This window comes from Eurosta solidaginis, chromosome 5 (genome assembly GCF_040869045.1).
Source record: "Eurosta solidaginis isolate ZX-2024a chromosome 5, ASM4086904v1, whole genome shotgun sequence".
Classification (NCBI taxonomy): Eukaryota; Metazoa; Arthropoda; class Insecta; order Diptera; family Tephritidae; genus Eurosta; species Eurosta solidaginis.
The window spans coordinates 2,120,012-2,130,709 of NC_090323.1; the positions used below are offsets into that span (position 1 = coordinate 2,120,012).

Below are 10,698 nucleotides of genomic sequence, written 5' to 3' on the forward strand. Positions count from 1 at the left end.
TGAGCAGAGCTCACAGAGTATATTAACTTTGATTGGATAACGGTTGGTTGTACAGGTATAAAGGAATTGAGATAGATATAGACTTCCATATATCAAAATCATCAGTATCGAAAAAAAATTTGATTGAGCCATGTCCGTCCGTCCGCCCGTTAACACGATAACTTGAGTAAATTTTGAGGTATCTTAAAATGATCGAAATCGGACTATAACCACGCCCACTTTTTCGATATCGAAAATTTCGAAAAACCCAAAAAGTGCGATAATTCATTACCAAAGACGGATAAAGCGATGAAACTTGGTAGGTGAGTTGAACCTACGACGCAGAATAGAAAATTAGTAAAATTTTGGACAATGGGGGTGGCACCGCTCACATTTAAAAGAAGGTAATTTAAAAGTTTTGCAATCTGTAATTTGGCAGTCGTTGAAGATATCATGATGAAATTTGGCAGGAACGTTACTCCTATTACTATATGTATGCTTAATAAAAATTATCAAAATCGGAGAACGAGTACGCCCACTTTAAAAAAAAAAATTTTTAAGTCAAATTTTAACAAAAAATTTAATATCTTTACAGTATATAAGTAAATTATGTCAACATTCAACTCCAGTAATGATATGGTGCAACAAAATACAAAAATAAAAGAAAATTTCAAAATAGGCGTGGCTCCGCCCTTTTTCATTTAATTTGTCTAGGATACTTTTAATGCCATAAGTCCAACAAAAATGTACCAATCTTTGTGAAATTTGGTAGCGGCTTAGATTCTAGGACGATAACTATTTTCTGTGAAAAAGGGCGAACCGGTTGAAGCCACGCCCAGTTTTTATACACAGTTGACCGTCTGTCCTTTCGCTTGGCTGTTAACACGATAAATTGAGCACAAATCGATATATCTTTACTAAACTCAGTTCACGTACTTATTTGAACTCACTTTGTATTGGTATAAAAAATGGCCGAAATCCGACTATGACCACGCCCACTTTTTCGATATCGAAAATTACGAAAAATGAAAAAATATCATAATTCTATACCAAATACGAAAAAAGGGATGAAACATGGTAACTGGATTGGTTTATTGACGCAAAATATAACTTTAGAAAAAACTTTGTAAATTGGGTGTGACACCTACCATATTACGTAAAAGAAAATGAAAAATTTATGCAGGGCGAAATCAAACGCCCTTGGAATCTTGGCAGGAATACCGTCCGTGGTATTACATATATAAATAAGTTAGCGGTACGCGACAGATGATGTTCTGGGTCACCCTGGTCCACATTTTGGTCGAGATATCGAAAACGCCTTCACATATACAACTACCACAACTCCCTTTTAAAACCCTCATTAATACCTTTAATTTGATACCCATATCGTACAAACACATTCTAGAGTCACCCCTGGTCTACGTTTATGGCGATATCTCGAAAACGCGTCCACCTATAGAACTAAGGCCCACTCGCTTTTAAAATACTCATTAACATCTTTCATTTGATACCCATATCGTACAAACAAATTCTAGAGTCACCCCTGGTCCACCTTTATGGCGATATTTCGAAAAGGCGTCCACCTATGGAACTATGGCCCACTCCCTTTATACTCATTAACACCTTTAATTTGATACCCATATCGTACAAACAAATTCTAGAGTCAGCTCTGGTCCACTTTATGGTGATATCCTTAAATGGCGTCCACCTATATAACTATGGCCCACTCCCTCTTAAAATACTCATTAACACCTTTCATTTGATACCCATATCGTACAAACAATTTCTAGTGTCACCCCTGGTCCACCTTTATGGCGATATCTCGAAAAGGCGTCCACCTATAGAACTATGGCCCACTCCCTTTTAAAATACTCTTTAATACCTTCCATTTGATACACATGTCATACAAACACATTCCAGGGTTACCCTAGGTTCATTTTCCTACATGATGATTTTCCCTTATTTTGTCTCCATAGCTCTCAACTGAGTATGTACTGTTCGGTTACACCCGAACTTAGCCTTCTTTACTTGTTATTTATAGTATTTTCTTTTCTACACGAAAATTTCGCCTTCATGCCAACTCTTCAAAAATTGTGTTCTGTTGTAAAAGCAGCGTAGCCTGAATAGAGGGCATCATTATCTTTTCTCAACAACCTACCCCTAAAAATGGCCAAATTGACGGTGCAGAGAACAGCCCTGTCAACCAGCTGATGAATGACATTGACAAATAAACACAGTATACTATCTGTCACTTTCTAGCAAACATAAATCACCTACGATAAAGCAGCTCCGATAAAGCATGCAAAATTTTAACATTTCATTTTGGCAATTTTTGTTCTTTTCAAGTCATGCAGGGTGGCACTGAACATTTTAAGTGAGCTACAATTTCACAGGGCGAAGTGAGAATCTTAAAAATGTTTGCTCCTAAAAATGGCGACATTTTCGTGTAGAAAAGAAAACATTATTAGAGTTCTCTGAATTTTTACGAGCTCGAAATTTTTTAGCTCAATACATTTTAGTGCAAGTCATAGGTCTTTTACAATTCACATGGAATTTTTTCGATTTTTAAAGGGTGTTTCAGATTTTTGTCCGTAAAAAGTGAGACATTTTTTTATTCACATGGAGTACCTTACGGAAAAAAATTTAAATAAATCAATGTTTGAACAGAAACAATTGCAACTGCTATTTTTCTGTTCGTTGCTGTATGTACCAAAATACTGAGATTAGTTTATTACGACGGAGGAACTTTGAGCGTTGGTCAATTAACTTCTCGCCCAAGCGGTGATTTTTATATTTTTGTTGTTCTTACGAGTATTTGTCGCTTTTTTTGTTGTTGTGGTTTATTGTTTCATACGTATTGTATACTTTGAATATACTTTTTTTGTACATTAGGGTGCGTCAAAAAATATTATGATTATGTGGCTAAATTTTTTTTACATATTTAACAAAAACTTTAACTCGATGTCTCTTCATCATAAAAGCAAAAAAAAAACCAAAAAAGAAATACGTTGCGTAAAGTATTGAGCGCGGTATGCCGCTAGCTTTATCGAAACAATGGCATTTCCGATGTAATGTTTTTCACTTTTCGTTGGATGAGGTTTGAAAATAAGATATCTACGATATGAGTGAAATAAAATTTTACTAAGCTTTTACCAACCCACTTTCGGCGTTTATTCAGGCTTTCTCTTTTATACACCCTTAATTGTATGAGTTATTTCTAAAAACCTGTTTTTCATTAATCTGATTTTGTAAGTAATTTGGATACAAGTCAAGTTTGACCTTTGGAGCATCTCATAGTATTTTCTTCGAAGTCTCGAAAAACTCCACAAGCAAGAACTTCACAGGCACACCCTAATTTCCATATATACTATTGTAAGTGCCTGTGCCGTCCCGTCAAATTGCTGCCGTTTTCATGTGCGTCGATCTTTGCTGTTGTTTTTGCTGTCAATTTTTAATTATTCGCATTTAATTGTCATAACATTTGTGATTTTTTCTGTTTTTTTTTTTCGCGCAGTTGATTGTACTCACTCGCTGCCCGGTATCGCTTACTAACTAAATAACGTGACTGATCGAATCGCTAAATAAGTGATCGTTAAGCGATGACTACCGGTCGGTCAGGCAACGCCAAGCTGCATTTTTCAATATTTTTGAAGCGTGCAAAGAGAACTTTCGGTTTAGTTAAAATATACAAAAAAACAACAATACTTACAGTTAATACTTGCGCAGCTACAAAATATAAAATGATTCTGACGTGTAAGATAATTTTAACCGTTCTATAATTGTAATCAACGGATGAGTAGATGAAAACTTATTTGAAAAGCGCTATTTGTCAATTTAAATGCAATATATTTGTTCCTTGAGATGTTGCGTTCTTCAACAGTTATTTGAGATTGAGCGTTTTTTGAAATACAGGGAAACCACTTCTAACGGACAATGAATGAAAAAAGGTGGCTCCTCGTATAAAACCAATTATACGTTAGAAAAATATGTACTCAGGTTTAAGAAGTGTCATAGTCTATCACTACTCAGTATCGCTTATATGTAATTGGAAAGTAAGGCTTTCAGATTTAATTAAGTTAAGTTAGGTTGAGTTGGTTGGTCCTTAAGCTATTCACATAAACTGAATGTGTCCATAGAGTTCCCAGAAGTTTATTCCACGACCAAACTGAAAAACCCCCTCAAGTATCTATGACCAATGTATGTTATGAAATAACTAACTAGGGTCCACCCTACTAGCAGCTTCAAGACCTGAAAATTTAATATTACGTGATCTTTGTCACATTGCAGCCCTACTACTGGTTTCACAACTTTCGTACTTAGTTGATCATGTGCAGTTTATCCGCCCTTTTCTCTTCGTTCTTTTCTTCTTTTCTATGCCCATATGAGTGGGCACTAAATTATCGCTAGCGTCTCCCTGTTCCAATTGCACCAAGTTCTTATTTGCATCCTAACACAGCTCTACTTTCAGTGCTATGCGATATTATCGCGCAAAACGTCAATACGAAAGTTTATACGACTGCAGCTTGGGCAATTTTTTCCATTACCTCTATCAGCTCGTACAATCCTGTTGTTACCGGATCGGAAAAGTATACCATATGTCATCGAAGTTCTATTAGTTTGATTCCATGTTCGTATCGTGCATCATATCTTTCGATATTTCGGCGCCCTTGTCCCGCCTTTCCAACTTTATTGAACTCTAAAATCTCAACCAAAACACGGGCTTACATAATTTTTAGAACAGAATAATATAAAATTTTGTCCTTAAAATAGAAGGTTGTGTGTATGTACTAAATTTATTAAAGAATTAAAAAGCTTATAAAATAACGTTGAGCGAATCCTTCTCTTGGGCGGACAAAAGTTGGATGACAGTGAGTGTCCGTTCAAGGCAGGCTTCACTGTTTATTCTTAGACCGTATATACAATTATTAAGGTGGAACCAAAAGGTAAAAGTTATAAATTTAACGATCCCTTCATCTTTTGCTGCTTAGAAAAAAAACGAGAAGGTCTATCGGAGCATTCAAAGTTGATTTAAATATATAACTGACATTTGTATGAACCACCCCTTTGCATTGAGTGTGACCTTTTGGTGAATTTCTAATTTTATAAAGCAAATTTTGCAGCGAGAACTTGCAGTGTGCCGGTGTGCAAATAATATCTCTCAATTAATTGATTTCTGCATACAGATTTTGATTGAATATCACATACACATATGATTTGTTGGAGTATTCGTTTGGCAAGAACAATTATTAGAAACAAAATTTCAGTACGTATGTGTATGTATTTGTGTATACGTATGTACATATGCAAATAATATTGTAATAGGGAGCAGAATTTGTGCATATTTTAGAAGTCTAAACGATCATCAATTAGGGCTCTGCGATTGTTTGATTGTTAAAAATTTTGATTGATTTCAACTTAGATTTCTCAATCAATGGAATCATTATCAAATCGAAGATTAGTCAAATGGAAATTTGTTGGAGTAATAAGCTTGTTTTTACAAAAAAGCAAGTTAACTGAGTAATCCCTACGTTGATTAATCACAGTCAAAATAAAATGATAAATCACATTACAGCACTTTTATACTTCAATAATTCCCGGTCAGCTATCACTTCAATTCTATTTTTAAAGTTTAAATATGGGCACACGGATACATTTTTCATTATTCACGTTCAAAACTACTCACATAGTACTCGGTTTTATCAACCAGAATTTGCTTAATCGACTAACCGAAAAATTGATTCTTCAACGTACTCGATTAATAGAAAAATTGCACAGCCCTAACGTAAATACTTTCAGGCAGTTTTGAAACTAAGATGCCAAGTGAGTCTTTTATCTTAGGTTTATTGGTAATATTGGACCTTTTCAAAACAGACTTGATAATTTTATTACTGACTTACCACTTTTAACGCCAGGACCCGTATCGCCTTATACAATCCGTTATCAAAGCCAACTTTTTAAACCGCCGTATCTTTGAAACGGATAATCGGATTAAGGAAATATTTGAAACAGCGGCTACCAGTACTCACTGGATCTATAACTTATTGCCATTTTTGCGAGTCTTTTGACAGTTTCTGATTTATTGTTTGAATGAAATTGCTTTTCGATACGTAATCGTATAACACGATACGGGGCCAGATTTTGAGGAAATCATTTACTGAAATTTCAGTTGGAGAATGACTTGAGGGTCATTTGAGGTTTTCGTAATATACGAAGTCAAACGATTTTTAAAGTAAAATATTGAGAAACAAACGAAAACGTGAACTTTTAAACTTTTTTGGAGCAGTCGTGAAAATGGAGTTCGTGTTGCCTAGGAGAGATGTAGTTTTAACTGATTGCAACCACAGGCTACGCCATTTTGAAATGCTACTAACTATGTCTAAGTACGCCCCTAGTGGGTAAGAAACCAACGCAGAACTCAATGCGTATTAAAGGAGAAAAAGGAGGGTAAACAAGTTATTTCTCGTACATAAAGAAGATGCAGAGGAAAGACCCTGTCACTCTCACTTTGAGAGGCTCGGAACTTATCGTCATTATAACCGAAAGTAATATAATTTGAAACTGCTAAATTTTTGTATCTTCTGAGTTCCCGATATTAGCCACATTGAAAGCTATCTCTGATGAGATGTGCAGAAAAGGTAACAAATCGCATACAAGCTAGGCGGAAAACTTTGTGCGACGAACTCTCAGAAAAATCGTGGAATACACTGCTGCCGAAGCGAATATGCTGTAGACCAGACTCTGTATCACGAATCTGCTTCATTTGCTTTAGCTTCACATATCTTTCAGGAGAATAGTGGCACACGCACCTGAAGGCTCCCTTGCTCAAGTATAGCCACTTAAGAAACGCTTCCCAAAAATTTTCGGGTGTCTTTCCGCCCTTAAAACAACGACATTAACCGTATAAGAAAATGCATAATTTAGTTAACTAGAGCTAATTATCGACGCTAGCGACCATCGCTAGTTAGCGCACGCAACTTAGTCACCTGTCAGACATACATATGTACATACATACATACTTAGATAGAAGGATTGTTGCAAAAATTCAATTGTTATTATTTCTTTCCAAGTTTGTTTTGTTGTTTTATTATTTTGCAAATATTTGTTATGTTTTTGCTACAGTCGAAAGAAATAAACACTTGTCTAATTTTGGCTTACGTCAACGGCAATCAAATAACAACACAATAGCGGTAACAAATGACAGCTGAGTATGGAGTTTGAACTATAAATTTAAAATTACAATCTGGAAATATTTTATGCGAGTTATTGGCGTTTGCTTTCTAAAATAATTAAATATTCACGTAAATAGTGTTGTTTACTTTAGTGAGGGAAATTAGTTTTTGAAATGCTTCCAATAGTTTGCAATATTATATCTTTTCAAAACTGATCTCATTCCCATTAAAATTAGAGATAAAATTTTAAACTTAATACGGTGATGGAAGCTACGACACAGTTTTTAGTTAGCAATTTTTCATCAGAAAACTTTTTATAAACTGGGTTGCGATCTCAATCACTGGCAGTCATAATGGTGCAGAAGCCAGGCACTTCTATGCATTCATCCATATTGTCTGCTCTGCTCTTTGCTTGTGTGATTTTCTTCTATTTGACATTACTTGTTTTTTCCTTCCTATATACTCTGCCAAATTCTTATAATCTACTTCTTCCTTTTTTTTGGAAATTAGCTCGGGTTTATGCCCTCTCTATTTGTCTGCTTTTCCTCCTCTCTATTTTGCTTTGGGGCTTCCTGACCCCAGCCTGCTTTCTTTCTCCTCTTCCTCTTTCAGTTTCCACTTCATTATCCTAAAGTACACTTTTTCTTTTAAAATTTTCTTCCACTCCATCAACTTCTTTCCTCTTATCTTTACCCGTTTCTCTTCTTTGAGATCTCAGCCATCCTCCCACGCTCATCTTTTTCCCCTCCTACTTTTCACTTTTTTCCTGTCAGCCCCCGCTTTCACTTCTCTTCCACTCTTATACTTTTCACTACCTTTTCGTTTTCTCTTCCATTTGTTCTTGCTTACTGTTTTCTCACATCTCTCTCTATGATTTCCATTTTCCTCCCTGCTGCTATTTTTACGCTCTCTCTATCTCTTATCCATGTTTAACTTTTTCTTTGATCATTTCTTCATATATAAAATACTTATTCAATTGTTGGAAGTACAGCATATAACACCCTTCTACCCCACCTCTCTCCTTCTCTTTTATCCTCCTTTTTTTATTTATTTTAAAGTTTGTCAGTTGCTTCTTGTATGAGCAATGAGCAGCTAATTGAACTCACACTTTCCTTGTTAACATTGATTTTTTTGGTTGGCAGTCAGTTGTCTTAGTAAATAGCTTTATGTTGGAAGTTGGTATGTATGATGAAAAATTTCTTATGCCCTTGAAGTCGATGACGAAATTTCCATCAGTAGTGTCAAAGGCAATTTCTAGGCCCTACCTTGAACATAAATAAAATGTAAGGCGCGATAACCTCCGAAGAGATCTAAGGCCGAGCTTCTCTTCCAATTTGCGTCATGCTCCTCTTGATTTTTCCCTACAAATTGGCCGGACGGGACCTACATGTTTTATGCCGACCCCGAACGGCATCTGCAAGGCAGATGAGTTTTCACTGAGAGCTTTTCATGGCAGAAATACAATCGGAGCGCTTGCCAGACACTGACGAGGGGCGACCCCGCTTAGAAAAATTTTCTTCTAATTGAAAAATCTTATTTCTAAAATTTTGATGTTGCTTTGCCCGGGAGTTGAACCCAGGGCATACGGTGTGATAGGCGGAGCACGCTACCATCACACCACGGTGGCCGCCCGCCCTACCTTGAACAGCGTACAATAATTTGACGCCGTTGCAGGGACAGTTATCTCTAAAGTTGCCCTTCTATTCGCAGTCGTTGTTAAAGGCTTCGCATGAGCCGTTGTTTTTTTTACCATTCCCCGAGTTTCTTCAGTTTTCCAAACGAAAATGAAGCCTTTACCAATCGTTAATCTTATTTAAGGTTTAGAAATGGGCTTTCATTGACTTTTCGTTCGTGTTGGGTATGGGAGAGTTGCCATTAACTCTCAATACAAGGTAGGGTAGGGATTGAGAATACATTCAGAGGAGTAATGACACCTATCTCCTCCACACGCTGATGTATACAACTTTTTGTTAATGCACACCTTTCGTTGGGCATAGCCCTTCTTTGGTTGTGTGTTACGACCTTCACCTTTAGGTTTTTCACTTCTCTGCTGTAAGTAGTCCGTCCGTTTCTACTATGCTAGTTAATAAAGTCCGTCCGGAAATAACTAAAAAAGGGCTGTGTGCTTTTTGCTTTTTATTTTGACTCTTTGTCTTTAGGCGGTTTAGTCCCGCATAGTGCATGAAATACTGTGGTTATATATAGATGCTTATATTAGGGTCGATCGCAGCAAGAACCCCGACCTCCCGAGTGACTAAGCCCGGTTAACGCAAGCATGCACGCCCGATCCGAGCTCCCTAGTGTCAGTTGAAGACTGAAGCAAGCAGTTTTAGTTTTATATAACAATAAATGGTCTCCGCAATCTTAAATTGCATTTAGATTTATAGGAAACTGCTTATTCCGTACCGTTGCTTCAAAGTACATTACTCACGCTTTTCAGAGTGGACGATTCACCCGGAATTTAGAACCCAAATGAAACTTACACTAAAATAGAACGTCGCTCCAATACTCATAAAAATACATAAATCACATTAGGGTTTAAAAGGGTTACCTCCCAAGTTTCTTTAATTTCATGGCGATAGTCAGCTGTGTAAATTAGAAGTTGCTATTCTCATAAAATTAAAAGAACTGATTAAACCAGCTCTCATAGCCATAGACGTACTCTTCACACAACAACTGGAACAAATTTTACAACTACAACCCACGTAACAAATATCGCTAGTTCACATTATCATAATCATCACCTGTTAACTGATACGACAGATAATGATCAGCTAAGATTTCTTCCTTGAGCTATTAGCCCGAGTCGCTTTAAAGTCACCATGTCATGCACTCGGTCACATACATCGACTCACGCGAAATCCGAAATATATGCGAACTCAAGCATTTGATGCGATTCCCTTTGTTTGTCGTAAATATTTACACTTTTAACTTTGTTATTGTTTTAGTTGCATATTTAATGCAAAAAACAAAAAATGTTTAATTACCATTCATATAAAAAAGCAAACAACAGCAAAAATAAAAAGTAAATCCTCTATGGAGTGGCAACTGTACAAACACACACACACACACACACACACACACACACACACACACACACACACACACATGGATATGTATGGCTGTATCTTCGAGTGGTTACACCGACTTACTAAAATGGAGCTTTTGTTGTTGTATTAAACAAAGTTCGCACTCAGCTTTGAGAATCTACGCCATTAAAATATTGCCGGCAATTCAATACGAAACCGAGATTTCCGAGAATTTCAAAACTTTCGAACGCTGCGATTGCTGAGACACGACTAAATAATTCCGGCTGTCGAGCACCTGTTGGGCCACACAACTCGTTCAGTGTCAATTGCTGTCACCTCTTGCCGCCGCAGTACCTGTAATCAAATAGAGCACGCTCAAGTGTTTACTGAGCGTTTTGCTCGCTCCAGATGCATGCATTTGTATTGGTAATTGTTTTTTTGTAGCTTGTGTTGTTGTAGATTGTAAAGGTGTTGTATAAGCTCTCGGTAGCATGGACGTAGATAGGGGGGTACATTTGGGC

At 36.6% G+C, this 10,698-nt stretch overlaps 1 protein-coding gene across 7 annotated transcripts in view; it reads right to left on the reverse strand.

Moving 5' to 3' along the window:
• LOC137253694 (cationic amino acid transporter 3) overlaps window positions 1-10,439 on the reverse strand; it is a 39,117-nt gene extending 28,678 nt beyond the window's left edge. For 4 of the 7 annotated variants that reach the window (XM_067791073.1, XM_067791072.1, XM_067791071.1 and 1 more), the window contains exon 1: window positions 10,301-10,433. The gene's annotated coding sequence lies outside the window, so the exon portion shown is untranslated. Of the gene's footprint in view, window positions 1-10,300 lie in introns of all 7 variants that reach the window. The other 3 variants (XM_067791075.1, XM_067791074.1, XM_067791069.1) reach the window with 1 other exon arrangement.
• Between the last annotated feature and the right edge of the window lie 259 nt (window positions 10,440-10,698).